This window comes from Macrosteles quadrilineatus, unplaced genomic scaffold, assembly GCF_028750875.1.
Source record: "Macrosteles quadrilineatus isolate MER2022 unplaced genomic scaffold, UCM_ALF_1.0 Scaffold_15__1_contigs__length_3749704, whole genome shotgun sequence".
In the NCBI taxonomy this organism is placed as follows: Eukaryota; Metazoa; Arthropoda; class Insecta; order Hemiptera; family Cicadellidae; genus Macrosteles; species Macrosteles quadrilineatus.
Genome location: NW_026542608.1, coordinates 3018254 through 3037131, shown reverse-complemented (window position 1 = coordinate 3037131; position 18878 = coordinate 3018254). Strand labels below are relative to the sequence as shown.

General features: G+C 39.2%; 1 protein-coding gene across 1 annotated transcript in view; it reads right to left on the bottom strand.

Annotated features, from left to right (window-relative positions):
- The window catches only part of LOC129005098 (uncharacterized), a 98325-nt gene that overhangs the window by 60900 nt on the left and 18547 nt on the right, over positions 1 to 18878 (bottom strand). The window contains exon 2 of the mRNA XM_054433893.1: positions 4574 to 4735. The gene's annotated coding sequence lies outside the window, so the exon portion shown is untranslated. The remainder of the gene's footprint in view (positions 1 to 4573; positions 4736 to 18878) is intronic.

Here is an 18878-nt window from a genome sequence, read left to right as displayed (position 1 = left end):
TCCAAGATAGCGCTGTCCCTTCGAGACGAGTCAAGTATTTTTTTATTTTCTTCACTGTCTAATAGGACACCGTCACAGTGTTTAATAAGTGATTCCAGGCCGGACACAAGATTTTCCATTTTCACCTCAGGATTATTGCATTTTATTAAATTTATTTCAAAGCATATTTTAGCTATATAGTCCTGCATTAAGCCATGGTTGTCATTAGACTCAATTATTATTTCCTGTAGATTTGCCATCTCTAGATTCAACCGTTTGGCTTGCAAAAATCCCTCTAGCATTTAAAACAGTAGAAAAACTTAATCATTAAACACATTCGAGATCACAATCAATAATCAGACAACTGCATAATTAATTATCTTTAAGAATTTCACAAAGTGTGATGACAATTGGAGAAAAATTCTTATCAGGGATATCTAAGCATTAGTGGCAGATAAGTAAAGTCTGTTATCATATAGTGGTTGAGCTGCAGTACAAGGTACCACTAATGCTCAACGGTCAGTGCGCGCATTTTCCTTAGTCTATGCTTCAGGATGGAGCTTGTTGACAAGTTTGATCAGTTATCTTGTAGAGTTATGTTTGTTTTTAATAACTTATGCAATGAAATAGTTCGATTTTCAATTTTTAAATAAAATAATAAAATAAGTCTTTTGATTTTTGATACACTAGTGCCCAATGTTATTTGTAGGATATAATAAGTAAGTTTTTAAATGAACATTTTTGATAACCAACTTTAGGTAAGTTTAGAATGTAGCCATATGCTTTGTAGGAAGCAATGAGTTTATGTGTTTATAGCTATTTAAATTAACTTATACTGAAAACTTATAACTTCTTCACATTAAAAAAATGTTCTAAAACATTTAAACACTCTTTTACTGTATTTTTAACTGCACATATAAGAAAAATCCAAGATAAACTGGGAACTTAAAAACAGTGGTTTTATTTTAAGCGTAGTACAGTTCACTTTTGTCCTTTTGTGTTAATCCCTTGTATATGGTGTCGCACAGGGATCAATATTATAGGACCTTTGCTTTTTATAATATATCTCAAAGATATAAATAAGGTTCTGTCTTGTAAGAACAACAATCAGCTTTATCTATATGCTGATGATTCCAATTAAAAAATAACATCCAAACCCAATAGAACGATTGGAAATACAATTTTTCTGTCCAGCGACCACAAAAAGCGGCACCTGTTCAGCTTCCTTTGTTCCAGAATGGAAAAAGAAGGAATCAAAATTGAAGTAGCCCCAGTAGACGCTGACAAAACTGTCGTAACGACAGCACTCGACATAAGCAGTCCTTTTGAATATGTCATTATAGTTTATAGTTATAGGGGGTCTACCCCCAACTGCTGAACATTCCAAAATTATAAATGATGTATTTTAAAGTCTATAATAGATAGAGCTGAAAACTGATACCAAATTGTACGGAATTTAATTTACTTCAAAAAAGGTTATAACGCTTTCTTTCGTACAATACATGATTTTCGAGATTTCATTAAAGAAAACTAAAAAGTACAAGAAAATTGAGTTATTTTGACCACCTAGCAGCGAGCACGGGTCCGCGGAATTGGCTAACTCTGGAACTCGCTAACCCCATAATAACAACAATGTTAACGCCTTATCTTCAAAATTGGTCGATGACAGGAACTCGCTAACTTGTTCGGTTTCGGAATTGGCTAACTCCGGAACCCGCTAACCAGCCACGTACGGAAGTCGCTAACTCGGTCCCTCGGCGGAACTCGCTAACTCCCAATCAGAAGCCTCGCGGGCCGTCCAATGGGAGCCAAGCACGAAGATTTTTGGTCAGTATTGCCGAAAGTATAGTACCAATATCGTATCGGTACCATAATGTCGTATTCTACGAATAATTAGGAGTAAGAGCAACGTTGTCGATAAAATAAATATATTTAGAAGTATGTTTAATATTATTCTTATGATTTTTAGGGTGGAAAATGCATTATAGTCTTACCATAAACTAACCAACACATCGTGTTGCCAACACGAGTATCCCATTGTAAACTTTGAAGCTAGTTTTTTGTATCCAGTTCATGTCAGGTGACACTGATCGCTAGTGTCGACGAAATTGTGTTTCTATTATTTTATATTTAACTTCATGATTTTTTATTTACTGTTTGTTTATATTTATTTTGTTTATATTTATAGCTTGTCAACAAGCTCCATCCTGAAGCATAGACTAAGGAAAATGCGCGCACTGACCGTTGAGCATTAGTGGTACCTTGTACTGCAGCTCGACCACTATATGTTGTTATTTACTACGTCTAGGGGACGTGTTTTTAGTTGTGATTAAAACGTTTTATTTAGTTAAACGAGGTTTTAAATGGCCGAAAACAATAAACAATTGTAAACAAAACACGACCTCTAAATACAGTGCACCGGACAGAACTAACAATACAACTGTCTTCAGCTGATCCATAAGGATGAGAAATGTACTCATAAATCATAAATTATGATAAAATTTACACGTTAAACGTCATTACAGAAATACATTGTAGTGGTAATGTATTTTTAAATAGAGCTATTGAATTTAAATAAATATTGATCAATACATTATAAAGTGGTAGGCCTAATGTATTCATGGATTGCAATAAAAATTAGTCTATGCATAAATACAACTTGTAAATTTCTGTTATCGTAGGCTAGTGTAGAACCCGGGTCATCCTCTTAATTTTGTTTAATTATTATTAATTTTACATCTTTCAGTAGGCCTACTTTTTAAAAGTCTTGAGTGTTTACGGTTCTAAATGGACCCAGGCGTTCTTGTTTGTTACCATTTTTATGAATGGTGACCATAGCTAAAATTACCTGATCTTATTTAAAAACAAAGCTATTGTCTATTGAGTAGCTTAGTACCGGGGAACGGGGAACCGAGCAATGGCTTGGTATAGTTTATTTCGATGGTAAAAGCAATATAATAAAACCCCACACTCAAATCAGGAAAATCCGTCAAGTCGTTAATTAAGAGTCGTGAATTAAAATAACCCTGTCACGTTTTATTATATGAATATTATATCTTCTCCTATTATTTACTAGTGGTGCTTAGGTGTACAATCTAAAAACTGTTTTAAAACATGTAACATTTAACATTATCACTAAAAATTCAACACATTTTAGAATTAGGCAACTATTTACTAGTAGGCCTACAATGCTTTGGTTTAAACTATTAGGCCTAGATTTTGGCCTACAGCTATTCTATTAATTTATATAAAACTTAGTCTATGTCATATTTATACACGTAAGTTAGAAGATTCAACGACGAACATTTAATTTTAAATCTATGAATTAGGTTTGAAAGTTACGGTGGTTGATGACTGTAATAATTAATGGTTTTGGTTTATTACACGACATTATGATTAAATTTGTTTTCCGTGTTTGAGAACTTGCGTGTATTTTAGCTGAATTTCGTAGAGGTTTAATTATTTAGTACCAATTAAACTGAATTTTCAATATTTTTCATATTCCGTTATTTTCTTTTATAGGCTACTGATGGCGTTTATATTAAAGATCGAAACCATAAACATTTAATTGGCCATTGCACAGTTAAATAAAAAAAAACACTTTTTCATGATTGTTTATTGTCTTTGAATTACTTTGGACTAGTTACCTGTTAAAAGGGGAATTGATAACAAAAAACAATAACATTTACTGTAACTTCATTGTCACCATTGACTATACACCTCTGTTGTCACTGACATTTTGAAATACGGCAGTGTACGATTATTTCGTTGTACAAGGTTGGCAATGCTCCGTGCAGTAAGCGCGGCCGGGTTAGCAACTTCCAGAGTTAGTGAATTCCGCCGCGAGACAAAATCGAGTTAGCGGGTTCCGGAGTTAGCGAATTCCTGACTGAGAAGGTTAACCAGTTCCAGAGTTAGCCAGTTCCGACACACGACCGAGTTAGCGAAGTCCTGAGTTAGCCAATTCCTACGTCTCGCGAGCACAGGTCGTTCGAAGCTGCAAACTTGGTTTTACATTACTCTCATGTCTACGCCATGTTTTGTGAACTTTGCCTTTTATAATGTTAGCTGACTGGTCTATGGCTTTCACTACTATAAAAGCAATCCTAGTAGTAAAACCACAATTAAAATACCAACTGCTATTAACTAAACATTGAACTCAGTTTGAGTTGCTCAAAGTTGAAATTTTTAAATGTGCAAGAGTTGGAAAAGAGACCCGCACTGAGTCAAATAGACAGGTAACTAACACTATAAATCTCCAGTTGGGAGACAAGTATCTGGGTTGTATAAAATGTGTCCCAGAATGTTCCTAGCCATATTTTATGTGAGTAAAGGTATGCAAATAATGGCTGTTGAGATGCAAGCACTATTAATCTCCTCCAACGTTGAACTTTTGATGGATCACTATAGTTGATAAGCCAATGCCAAACAGCATCCGGGGCAGAATCAACCCCGCTTGGGATAGAAACAGCAACCGTCATTTTTTTAAGACAAGCACAATAACCCCTTGACAACCAGACAATTATAGCATGAGCATGAGTACCAACAATATAGGTAGATCGTTGTTATAAAATACAAAAATAAAAGAACTTACTGTCTCTTTAAAAGATTTTATGGCTTGGAGAATCTTTTGTAGCTTGAAAGGAGACTGTGTGCTTGACAATTTGACAACTGGTTGGTATGAAGCATTAACTACAGCCAAGCCAATTGCAGGGATGTGGCCCACTTGTGACAAACACAGTACGTTGCTCACACTCTTCATTGAAAAACATTAAAAAAAAACAACTTTATAATACAATAACAGTTAATTTAAACTAAGATTATAAAATGCTAAGTAACTTATGCAATTTTACTTACCGGTAGTTAAAAACAAAAATTGAGTATGCTTTTTAACAGCATGTCTTGAAATGATGGCAATCAGTCAATTTGAAAAAAAAATTAGCCTACACATGCACAAAGACAAAGAACTCATGCCATCAATCATCTATTTTGATTGGTTGAGTAGTCTAGGCCTACACACAGTTAAATTATGATTGACCTAGTTTTCATAACTGTTATGTCTTCTCTAAGACTGTTAATAATTCATTTATACCTACTTTTACTATCATACAGTTTACTATTGTTTTTTGTTTTGTAAACATTCATGAATTAGATTTTGTGTTGAGTTAATATGCGTGCATTTATTAATTATTTTGTAATTAATAAGAGTCATTTTAATTGGCGACAAGTGTGAAAATCAACTAGCCACTGAAAAATTCAACACATTTACTTTTCAAAATTACATTCAATTTCTAGTTTCAAGACACATTAATATTTTATACAGTTCAAACTATAATGGATGCACAACAGTTTACCTTACTTCTAAACACATTCAATGAACAACAAAAAGCACTTGTACGTGAGATGTCAAACATGTTTCAAGCTCAAATTCAAACAATTGTTACATCAATTGGAAAACCTAGAGAAGAAAGCTGTCAATCTACAATGTCAAATGTTGCTACATTCGAAAACTTCAATGCCAAACAAGAAAAGTTTACCAGCTATTTAGAACGTTTTGAAAACTATTATACAATGAAAGGTTTGACTGATAAGAAGAAAATTGCTCAGCTCTTGTGTAATTCTATAGGTAGTGAACATTATAACAACCTATCTCTGCATTTTTGGGCCCAGACAAGCCACTCAAATCATTAAATTATGTCTGTTGAATGACTTCAAGAAACTATTGATTCCAAAGAAAAGTGTTGTTGTTGCTCAACATTATTTCTTAAATATCTTTCAAAAAGAAAACCAGTCAATTTCAGAGTTTGTGGCCTGACCTCAGACGTGATCTTCAAGAATGTGAATTTGCAGTTGAATGTTCCAACGATGAATGTGGAACATCTGTGTCAATTGCTGATGTTTTCTTGAGGGCACAGTTCATACGAGGATTGAAGGACATTTGGCTTAGGGAACACCTTTTACAATCCGTTTACACAAAGTTTGATGACATTCTAGAGAAAGCTATTGCCCTTGAAGCATCAAAGGTTGAAAGCAAGGAATTTCACCAACATGCATGTTCTAACAACTTTAATATGGATTCGGCTGGAGTGCACAAAATTACAAGGTCTTCCAGACGATCCCACCAGTTCTCTAACAATCGCTCATCCAACAAGACATCTCTCAACTGGAAACAACGTTCAAATGACAAAAGACCTGACTTCAATGCCCTCGGAATAGAAGGCCTCTGTCTTAGATGTGGAAGTAACAAACACATTGCTGCAAATTGTAACAGACACAAGTATAAACTCCAATGTGGGGAGTGTTTAAAACGAGGACATGTCTCTGCGGTCTGCATTAACTACACTGATGTCAAAGACTAAGAAATCAACATCAAAGTTAAATTCAACCAACAACCTACATTCAGGATCAAATTATGACGATTATTCTAGTGACAATTCTTCTGATTACGGAGTGCACAAAATTGATTCGATCTACCAGAACTTTGATGTCGTAGATTTATTTGAAGTTGGATATGATTCAGACAAGTACATTGTTTCTGTCACTATAAATGGAAGATTACAATGTTTTGAAGTTGACAGTGGGGCTAAATTTTCTCTCCTTGCGAAGAATGACTTTGAACGTCTACATCTGAACGTACCTGTAGAACCATCAAGACTAGCTTTCCGTTCTTACTCTGGAGACATAATCAAACCAGAGGGAAAGGTATCAGTTTCTGTATCATACAAGGGTAAACAGTTCAAAGGTGACCTTCACATTGTCCCTTCAGGTCATGATGCACTTCTACTAGGGCGCCAATGGATCCGAGGACTGGGTATTGAACTGAGTGAAATTGACGCTGAAATGAACCGACCAGCTACTACCCTTCAATTACAACCAGTAAATTCAGTTGAGGAACTGTTTGAAAAATTTGCGCCAATTTTCGAGCCAAAAATTGGATGCGTTCCAAACTTTACAGTATCATTACATCTTCGATCAGGAGCAAAGCCTATTTTCAACCGTGAACGGAACGTACCTCATGCTCTTATTGATCAGGTCAACAAGGAACTAGAATTACTTGAAAATGAAGGAATCATTTCGCCTGTTACGTCAAGTGATTGGGGGTCACCACTAGTCGTGATACCTAAGGCAGATGGAAGTGTTTGTCTCTGTGTCGACTACAAATGTGGTGTGAATGAACGAATAGTCCAGGCAAACCATCCTATTCGAAAAATTGACAATGTCCTCGATAGTTTGAGAGGATCTCGTTACTTTTGCAAACTTGATCTGTACAAAGCTTATCTGCACCTCAAAGTCGACGAAGAGTCCAGTATTATCCAGACAATGTCAACACAACGTGGAACATATCGTGTCAATATACTAAGTTTCGGAATAAAGACAGCACTTTCTGAATTCAACCGAATTCATACACAAATTTTGAAGGGATTGCCTAAAACCGAGGCCTACTTTGATGACATAATTTGCCATGGCTCAACAATGGATGAGTGCAAAAGAAATCTACAGGCCTGTCCTCAACAACTCTCAGATTTTGACTTACACATTAAACAAACAGAAGTGTTCAAGTTTGGAGAGGTAAATAACAAGTTGGGAACTCGACACTATCTAGTTTCCCTTGATACGTCAGGCCGACTTATAAAACGACACATTGATCAATTGCGGTCTACTTTGATACCAAAACCAAAGGTTGTTAGGGCTGGACCAATCCACATATTTGATGTTCCACGGGCTTCTAAACACAGCACCAAAGGAAACACTACGTCTGCTACTCCTTATAATCAATTAGATAATCCTGAAAGACCGTCAACTCCTGAAAGACCATCAACTGCCGTAAGAACATCAAATCCCGGAGGACCGTCAACTCCCGAAGGACCATCAATTCCCGAAAAACCGCCAACTTCCAAAGAAAACAGTTCAGAGGTTCCAGAAGTTCAGGAAACAGAGACAAACAATGGCCATATTCCTGAGAATCAAGAGAGTTCAAGGCGACAAAGGCAAATGCCGGGCCGATACAAGGACTTTGTGCTTTCATGATAATACACTGCAAGTTCAAAATAGTGGGGGAGACTGTTATGTCTTCTCTAAGACTGTTAATAATTCATTTATACCTACTTTTACTATCATATGGTTTTCTACTGTTTTTTGTTTTGTAAACATTCATGAATTAGATTTTGTGTTGAGTTAATATGCGTGCATTTATTAATTATTTTGTAGTTAATAAGAGTCATTTTAATAACAAAAGAGGTCGGCTACATTTGTTATTATAAATATGTAGGCCACATATTTTACAACGCACTGAGGCGGTTATGTTCTGTTGGGTTATAATTAATATATTTGTAGGACTTTCTTCATTTTGTTATGAATCGAACAAGGTACATTCCTGTTAAAAGGGAACATTCATTATTATCGATGATTTTCTTTTTGATATATCGATATATTTTTGTTTTACTTCTGTTTTAATATCTTCAAACACATTTAAATAGAAAATTAAGAACTAACCTTGTTTACTTAGGCAAAAATAATAGAATATAGGCTATACCGGTATTGGATTAAGTTAGTAAATGAAACTATTCTAAACCAACCAAACATAGCTACATAACCAAACTTGCCGTAAGCTAAGTTACCGTTTCAAAATTCCGTTGATAACAGAAAAGGCATGGGGAATAGGCTATCAAACGGAATTTAGAAATGTTACAGCAAGTTTGGTTAATTAGGTTAATTTAGAACAGTTTCATTTCAATATAAGTAAACTTAATATATTTTTTTAATTGTTTGTTGATACTGAACAATCTCTTATATTAATACGTGAGGGCTGTTTTTTGAGAACAAAACTCCTCTGTTATTTCTGGACCGATTTTATCGTTTGAGGTGTCAAATGATTTGTCTCAATTCGTAGTTTTTCATTAAGGTTTTAGAATTTTAAAACTCTTACCCTTAATGGCATGAGACGCCCTCAAAGGTCGCATTTTCCCCATAGGAATTACATTGAACAAATTTAAAAACAAAAACAGCTGTACATAAAAAGAAACTCACCAGCTTTTTGGGAGTAAATATATTGATGTTTGGTAACGATTTGGCCGGATAAACCAACCTACTATGAAAATGATAATTCATACCTAATAATAATAGGTAATCAATATATGCAATCAAAAGTATAATTTAATTCCGTTCTGGGATCATTTTTAGAAAAATAGACATGTTTGTAAAAAGAAAAAAATATTTGTAGGTTAGGTTAAAGTAATTAAGTAATGAATGTACAAATATTATGATTCCAGGTAACAAAACCTATTAAATGGAGGTAAAAATGACAATAAATTGTACTTAAAGATCATTAGGACTTAAATGGTACATGCATTTCTACTCAACATTCTTAACCATTTTGTGAAATACAAAAATTAATGTACTAGTACTGTACTGTACTAACCCCACTTTGGAAATAATCAACCAACTGATCAGAGGTTAGGCCTATACTAGCTCAACTGAGTATAGTGACTCAGCAAATAAATGTAAACAGATAAATAATGAGAACAATTTATTTTATGACTTGAGCAGTCACAAAGACTAGTGGCTGCATCTTAACGTCTGTAAGCTGTGAGAAAAAAAATTTTGATATTGGCTTCCTGGAAGGGGCCGGATAAACAGAGGACCGGTAAAACCAAGGCCGGATATGAGGGGTTCTACTGTATGGACAAATCTAAACAGTTAATCAGTTTTGTTGGAAGGACAGAAAATTTCTTGAGTTTAAAGGAGAAATATTGAAAACAGGAGGAGGAGACAATTAATAGAAAATCTTATACAAATGAGAAGAGTAGAGGAGAGGCCTGGTCTCACAGTAAGGAATCCAGGTACACAATCACTTGGAGAGATGAATCATTTTTGCCATTTATGCTAAGCAACTTACATTTTGGAAATAAAAAAAAGGCTGCACTTTACTTGACGTCCTACACTCATTCGAATGAAAATATCGATCGATATATCGATTAATCAATTGCTTCATTCGATATATCGTTTGGTTAGTTAGGTAAGGTTAACCTAACCTAACTAACCAAACGATATATCGAATGAAACAATCGAATGAAAATATCGAATCGAAAAAACAATCGAATGAGTGTAGGACGTCAAGTAAAGTGCAGCCAAAAAAAAAAACCATGAAGAATTTACACATCATGTTGTCACAGTGGTAAAGTAAACCTACCTAATGTCAGATCAAATAAATAGCTACATGCAAGAAATGTTTACTGGTAACCGTTTTAAGTCGGGAAACATTTGTAGAAAACACTAAAAAATAAGCCGGGTCTAAAAAATGCTAAAATATTTTTACAAGTAGCGTTTATTATTTCAAAGCGCTATTAAGAAATAGCGTGAGTATTTTAATTAGTTACATAAGCTTTTAGTCGGATCTTTTAAACTCATTGAAAATTATGACTGTTATTACTGTAGTTTTAAAATAACTTCTGTATAATACTGGTACTTAACAATTGCTCAATTTCGAGCAACAAGTACACTAGTATTATTTAACTTACTGTATCCTTATCGTAGTTGTCAGCCGATATGTTTCAATTTGTTATTATCAATATATCGGATAGAAAAATATCGATATATCAAAAAGAAATCGGGTACAGTTTCTTAACTGGGCTATGCTAATATTGATTGAAACTATCAATTCGATTAGTAAATCAAAGTAAACAAAGTAAGCAATCATGCGATTTTTTCACCATCAGCAAGTTTGGTTGGTTAGGTTAGGTTATGATAGTTTTATTTTATAATAAAAATATTTAAAAATATGGATTATTAATCAATATTTTCAATTCGATAGTTTCAATTAATATTAGCATAGCCCAGTTAAGAAACTGTACCCAAGAAATCATCGATAATAATGAATTTTCCCTTTTTACAGGGAAAGTAAGTAACGAAATGACTATTCTAAGCTAACGTAACATTACTAAGTTAACCAAACTCACTGTAGGCTAAGTTACCGTTTCAAAATTCCGTTTGATAACAGAAAAGGCATTATGGGGAATAGGCTACCAAATGAAATTTTGAAATGTTACAGCAAGTTTGGTTCTTAGGTTAGTTTACAACAGTTTCATTTCAATATATATATTTTTTATTGTTTGTTGATAAGTTTACTGATTACTGAACAACATTTGGGCCTAACTTAAGTTATTTATCATAGGCCTAGTTGTCATTTGCTGATGATTTTCAATTTGTTAATATGAATACATCGAATGAAAAAATAAAATATCGATATATCGAAAAGAAATCATAGATAATGAGTAGGCCTAATGAATGTTCCCTTTAACAGGAAAGTACCCAGCTAGAAAAGACTAACTTAGGCCTAAATAGGCTAACTTATCACAACTGAGACTGGGGTCTAGGCCTAACTTATATTTTAATACTAATTTATTAATAAATATTAATTAGGCCTATTTTAATTTTAATTAACAAGTCACAACAAAAGTGCATAAAATAAGACAACGGTGGGCAAGTGAGGCATGATAGAGTCCAAAGATATTGCTTGAATATATTGTTCTTATACCATAAACTAAAAACTTACATCCAAAATTAAATCAGTTATTTTAGTTTGATTTGGTACACCAAAATCCAATATAACAAACTGTGCTACTTCAGAATTGCAGTAAACATGTTTTTTTATGTTATTATTCATAATAAGATTTCCAATAGGAGGCCTATGTTATTTTAAATACTGTATAAGTTATGTATCAACGAACAGTATAGTTGAAATTTTATGAGCTACTCAGCTCCATAATAGTTATTAGCACAAATACTCTCAATGATTGCGTAAAGCCCAACCAAGAAGGTTAACAAAATAACAATTGTTACTAGCAAATCTAACTTAAATCAAAGTCAAAACAAAGAATGGATTTTTTGGTACATTATTGTTGAATGAAATCACGGTAAACCGAAAATGAAATTAACTGTATGTAACCTAGCACCATAGAATAAACTACTGTATAAGAGCACATTTTGTCTACGTCAGAGGAGTGCCAAATTAAAAAGTGAAAAAATTATTTGAACTCATGGAGTGCCTTTCATATTCATTTTGTAATCGTCCAATTTTAATTTTATTAGGGGGGTTTATTTTAATTATTTAAAGACCGCGAAGTGCTCGAACGCGCTAGAAAACAAATCGGAAGTAAACATGTCCAGGGGCCCATTTCATAATAAACTACAAGTTACAACTTATTTGTAATTTCCATTAGATTTGCATTGGGCGATCAGCTGATAATACCCCCGTCGCAGCAAACCTGCCGACTAAGCGAATTTCCATTTCTCTGAATGATTTTCAATTGAATCTATTTACGTTTAACGAGTACCTAGGTTTGCTGCCACAAGGAAACTGAAACTAATAAAGTGTGTTTTAGTAAAATATTAATAGCTTAGTAAAAAATAAATAAATTTGCCTAGTTTGATAAAAATATATCCATAAACAAACAAACTACAACATTTTCAATATTCTCCTTAAGAATAACATGGGAATTTTAAATTTACAATTTTTTGAATTTTCTCCGTTACCAATAACCGTACAAAAACACTTTGATATACTAAATTATTGGTTTTTTTAAGCTCTTTAATATGGTCTAGACCCCCTCGGTTTCGGGGTTAGAATAGAACCGCAGTCTTCCCGGGCTTGTCGTAAGAGGCGACTAAAAGGGTGACCGACGCCCTCACTGGGAGCCCCTGGGAGTGCCCCTGTTGTGTTTGCAGGGGTTGATTTGTGCTCTGCACTGCCGATGGGTATTCTCAGTGAGTCGTGAGAAGCCAGCCACTTCGGTCCTTGGTCAGGGAGTGCGGCATGGATGTAGAGGTCGGGCTCTACATTGTGACGGGTGACCCCCGGCACGTCAGGCATCCGGTGCTGGGAAAACGGAGGTTAGGCCTAGGGGAACTGGGGTAGGGGCGCTGTCTCCGAGGGTATACCCGTTCCTGACTATTCCGGGCCGCCCCTTGCCGCACGATGCGCTGGTAAGCACAAGATGGCTTTTAAAACAAATACCCTGAACACATCTTTGATAAGTAGCTCGGATGAGCAAGAAAAGAAGTCGGAAGTAGAGCGAGACCCTTTTGGGCGAAGTTCCAAGGTCCAGAGATCGCCAACATTGAAAGGCGTGAAGACGTCCCCACCACCTGCAACTTTCAGGTGTAGAAAAGACTTGACTTTGGGATCTCCCTTGACAAGTGGAGAAGGAAACGGTGGACCACCCTCTAAGTCTTGTGAAGGGATGCCGGAGGAATCCCTAACAGCAGCGTTAGATTTGGAAGTGTCGGGAATGGTACTTCTGCGTCAGCAATATCTTGACGCAGAAAATGACATTGAAAACCGGCTTCCAAACATGGAGCAGACCATAAAGGCAATGCTTGAAACCTTTAAGCCGCAGAGAGGAGTTAACCAAGTGGTTAAAAATGGTATGGCTAAGCTCGAGGACGACCTTGGTTTTGTCTTCGCCTGCCGGCTGGTGAGCAAGGCGGCCATGGAAAGGATTGCCGAGAAGGTGGTGTCCCTACCTGACGACAATGCGCGACCTTCCAAGAAACTCAGGAGGCCTACATCAGAAAGCCCTCCAAAAAGAGAAGAGGTTGTTCAGACAGCAAAGCCTAAAGTTAAGGTCAAGGCGACCCAGACTTCTAGGTCCTTCTCTGACGTAGTTGCCGCTCCAGCGAAACCTCAACAGCCACAGCAACCTGCGACACCCATTGTGGGTGGGTTTCCCGAAAGGGGTCAGTCGTAGGAACACCATCTGGGACAGTGTGGGAAAAGCGCCTTACGAAAAAGGAGAAGAGGAAATTGAGGCACGCGGAAGTCGGCTCCAAGACATATGTGGCAGTGAGGGCGCAGTCGACCGGCGTGGCCCAAGCTGTGCCTGGCTCGGCACTCGCTTCTAAAAAGTCGCGGCCCAAAAAGCCCAAGACTGAGGCAATTTTGGTCAAGCTTTTGGAGGGAAGATCATTCGCCGAAGTCTTGGGTGTTATCAAGGCCAAGGCTAATCCAGAGCAAACCGACACGGTTGGACGGTCGATTAGACAAACCTTGGACGGGGACGTCCTCCTCGAACTGGGTAAGTCTAAAGATAAAGCAGCCTTTGCTGCCGAACTAAAGGCAGCTGTGGAAGGTCAGGGCACCGTTCGTGCTCTTGAACCCAAGGCGTCCGTCGAGGTTCGGGATATGGATTGTGCGTCAACGGAGGATGACGTCATTGATGCCCTAAAAAAACTGTCCCCGAGCTTGCCGGACAAACGGCTAGTCTGAGGGTGTAGCTCACAAAACCAAACCGGAGTCAACAGCGGATGGCGGTCGCCGAAATGGCAGACGCAAACGCCAGTAAGGTTTTGGCACTCCAGCATTTGAGGGTTGGATGGGTTAATTGCAGGTTGAGACGGAGGGTGGAAGTAACGAGGTGTTTTAAATGCCTTGATTTCGGCCATTCCTCCCGAAACTGCGAAGGGCCCGACCGAGGCAAGAACTGCCTTCGATGCGGGGAGGTGGGTCATACTCGTAGGGACTGTAAAGTCGAGACCTGTTTCCTCTGTAAGGAGAAAGGCCTCAATGATAAAAACGCTAAACATATAGCTGGGTCTGGGCAGTTGCAGTGCATTTAAAGGCGCACTACAACAAGCGAAAGCCCAACCACGAAGATAAGGATCCTCCAGTGCAATGTAGATCGATCCAGGACGGCTGACGCGCTTCTCAGTCAGCTTGCCCTCGAACACGGTGTTGACGCGCTCTTGGTCAGCGAACAGTACCAGTACCGGGACAGGGACCCACCTCTTTGGTTTCCCGATACACTTGGTACTGCTGCGTTCTGGGTTCGCAATACAGCTAAAGTGCAGGTGAGGAGTCACGCGAAGGGCCGAGGATTCGTTTGGGTCCGGTGCGGGTATGTCACTTACTTTAGTGTATACCTCACCCCCAACGAGGCTATCCGTGACTTTCGTGGAAAGATAGACCACCTGGAAGAGAGCGTGCGCGATACCGCCGGGCACGTTGTCGTGGCTGGGTATTTCAATGCTAGGGCTGTCGAGTGGGGAATGACTCTCACTAATTCCCGGGGGAAGTACATCCTGGACTTTGCTGCCAGGGCTGGACTTGTTGTCATAAACGAGGGCAACACGCCAACTTTCCAGCGTCCCGGAATGAGGGGAACGATCCCAGACATTACGCTTGCATCTGAGTCCCTCTTGCCGAGGATACGAGCCTGGAGAGTCCTAGAGGATTATACTATCATACTACTATTATATTATCATTTTTGATGTCCTTGATAGTCATCAGAGACAAGCTACCGTGTCTCGACAGGTGGCCGTTCGGTGGAACACCAAAAAGCTGGACGTGGCCAAATTCACTGAAGTCATACTACGGGGAGAGCCAGTGGTACCTGCTGCATCTGGCGTGGCTCACGCAGAGACATCAGTTACATCATTGATGAGGCTGATAGTCTCGGCCTGCGAAGAGTCAATGCCTTGCAGGAGATCCCGGTGCGATAGGCGACCTGTGTACTGGTGGACAACCGAGATAGCAGAACTGCGACGCGCAGCATTGAGAGCCAGACGTCTTGCTACCAGGGCCAGAGAACCTGAAGATAGACTTCTTAAGTCTGACGCTTACAAGGTGGCTAGGAAGTCTCTTCGCCGGGCCATTAACCGGAGCAAACGCAGTTGCTGGGAGAAATTAAGGGACGATGTCGATTCCGATCCGTGGGGCCTGGGTTCCTAGATAGTAACCAAAAAGCTTGGCACCCGCTCTCCACCTTCCGTTGTGGACGGGGCCTCTATGGAGAGGATCGTAAAAACCCTTTTCCCGACTCACACAATGCGCCCATTGCGGGAGTTTGGAAGGGTGGACGACGTACCGCTTTTCAGTCTCGAGGAGTTGGAGGCGGCTGTTCTATCCCTGAAGAACAACAAGGCTCCTAGACCGGATGGGGTACCTGGTGAGGCCCTGAAGAAAGTCTTTTCAATAAATCCACAAATCCTTTTGAGCACGTACAATGCCTGTCTGGCCGAGGGGAAGTTTCCCTTCTGCTGGAAAACAGCTAGGCTTGTGCTCGTGGGGAAGGGAAAAGGAAACCCAGACCTGCCCTCATCTTACAGACCTCTCTGTATGTTGGACACTGCTGGGAAAGTCTTGGAAAAGTTGATCCGTTCCCGACTGAATTCAGCCGTGGTTGCTGCAGGAAATCTATCCCCTCGTCAGTACGGCTTCAGGAAGGGACTGTCAACGGTTGACGCTATTAAGGAGGTTAAGCGAGCCGTAATGATAGCTGAGGAGTTTAACAACTATTCTCGTCGGGTTGTGCTGCTTGTAACACTTGATGTGCGAAACGCATTTAATTCCGCGAGGTGGTGCGATATGCTGGACGCACTGGAGAACACTTTCCACGTCCCGGCATACCTCATGCGCATGGTAGAGGACTACCTCCGGTACCGCCTCATCATTTACGACACTACATAAGGCTCCAGGACGATGGATGTAACTTCTGGTGCTGCTCAAGGATCCATACTGGGCCCGGACCTCTGGAACGTCGCCTACGACAGCCTCTTGAGATCAGAGATGCCTGAGGAAACTGTCCTAGTTGGGTATGCAGATGACGTTGCGGCTTTAATAGCTGCACGTAGCATTGAGCTTGCCCAGCTGAAACTAAATCGAGTCATGCGAACCATTAATGCATGGATAGCAGAACATGGTCTCTCGCTCGCTCTGAGCAAAACTGAGATTGTGATTCTGACTAAAAAGAGGATTGACACCATCGTGCCTTTGATGGTGGGGAACGTTGAAGTCCAAACCACTCGTGCCGCAAAGTACCTTGGGGTCATGGTGGACAGCAAGCTCAGCTGGCGAGACCAGATCACCCACGGCGGACAAGGCCGCTAAAATGGTTTCTTCCCTTAGTTGGTTAATGGCCAATGTCGGAGGTCCGCGGTCCAGCCGCAGAAGGCTGTTGATGTCTGCGGTCCAGTCCGTGCTCCTGTACGGTGCGGAAGTCTGGGCAGACGCTCTCAATAAGGAGATATATAGGATGCGGCTCGCCCGAGTGCAGCGTCAGGCAGCACTAAGGGTAGCATCTGCCTATCGAACAGTGTCCGAACCCGCCGTCCTGATGGTTGCTGGAGTCATCCCCGTCAAACTTTTGGCGGCGGAGAGGAAGGCAATTTATCAGCGCCGTGGGGAGGACCAGGCAAGAATTGAGGAACGCACCCGGACCTTCCAGCTGTGGCAGGAGAGCTGGGAACAGGAGACAAGGGGGCTCTGGACCAGGCGACTGATACAACAGGCCCAACCTTGGGTTAATCGGCGGTGTGGAGAGGTGAACTTCTACCTCACCCAATTTCTGACGGGTCACGGCTTTTTCCGGTCGTACTTGTTCAGGATTGGCAAAGCTGTGTCACCCGATTGCATATACTGCCCAGGCATTCCCGATGACGTGGAACACACTTTCTTCCACTGCCAGCATTGGGAAAGGCCCCGCCTAGAGGCTCAACAGTTCGTAGGACTGCTGTCGGTGGACACGGTCATACCGATGATGATGGAGGGTGAGGACAATTGGACCTGTGTGTCACTTTACATCCAGGGTGTTCTCCACGCCAAGAAGCTTGACCTCGACCGGGATGCGGTGTAGGTCAAAAAAATAAATAATGCCAGAAAGGTTGTGAGCCCTGTGGGCTTAGGTCACATGTTGGCCTGACTTGAAGTAATGTGACAAACAATTCCAGGTCTGTGTCCAACAGAGTAGAGGGGGTTTTTTAGTGAGTAGTCTATGATAAACTCAGGAGTCTCGCACTACAGGCAGGCTACCTGTGTGCGTAAAACCATTTTCCCTCCTCACCCTTAAAAAAAAAATATATGGTCTAGAGATAAATTGGAAAATTTTGTGTTTTGGGGGTCAAAAATGAAAAAAACCAATTTTTACCCCATAAAAACCCACCGGAAAACCCCGTTCCCATGGACCGATCATGCTGGTTCGCGAACTCATTCAAGTTTATCTTGCCTTACACCTTTAAACCAAATTTCATCAAAATCGGACAAAAATTACTCAAGTTATAGCGTTCACGGACATATATATATATATATACAAAAATTTGAACAAATGGTGTTTTTGGCCTCTGGGGACATCAAAATTAAAAAGTAAATCGGGCCCGGGCCTAGGTTTTACCGTGCTACCTACGGTAATAGCTACTTCCCTATAGGGAAATTCGCTAAAAGAAGTTCTTTTTCTTGTGATATTTATTTATGATCGCTGGACATGTAGATGTTGTGATATTTACGTTTTGTTATCCTATTGTGTAGTCTTTTGTAAAATATTAATCTTGTGGGTATCGTTATAGCTATTTACATTACAAGTGTAGTAAGAGCGTTTTTACATCACGCAGGTGAATGTTGTGCAACGAGCGAAAGCGAGTTGCATAATTCACCGAAGTGATGTAAACATGCTCTTGCGTAACGTGTAACGTACAAAATTTTACCTGACCCGGACCCGACAATATACATGAGGTTACGAACAATATGCTTCATTATCCATTTCACTCATCTTCTAACAGTAACGTTCATTTACAAACAAAAGCTAGGTTAGGAAAATTCTTCAAAGCATAACAATAAAATTCAAGCACACAGCTGATTTCTAGCGTTGAACGTCGTTTGCTCCATAGAGGTATATTTTTTAAGTTATTCACTCAATGCTATTTAAATGGGTTTCATTACATCACCGAGTGAGTTTTTGATACTTTACATCACTCGAGAAGTAAGGAAGTTGTATACATCACGCTTGGGATAGGGAAGTTTAACATGGCGGGTTAGGTAATACATTTTTACTGCATAGATTAAAATCCATTTCTGTGAATAAATAGCATGTTTACTAAACTTTATAAAAATGTACTATTATCCTTTTGTAATT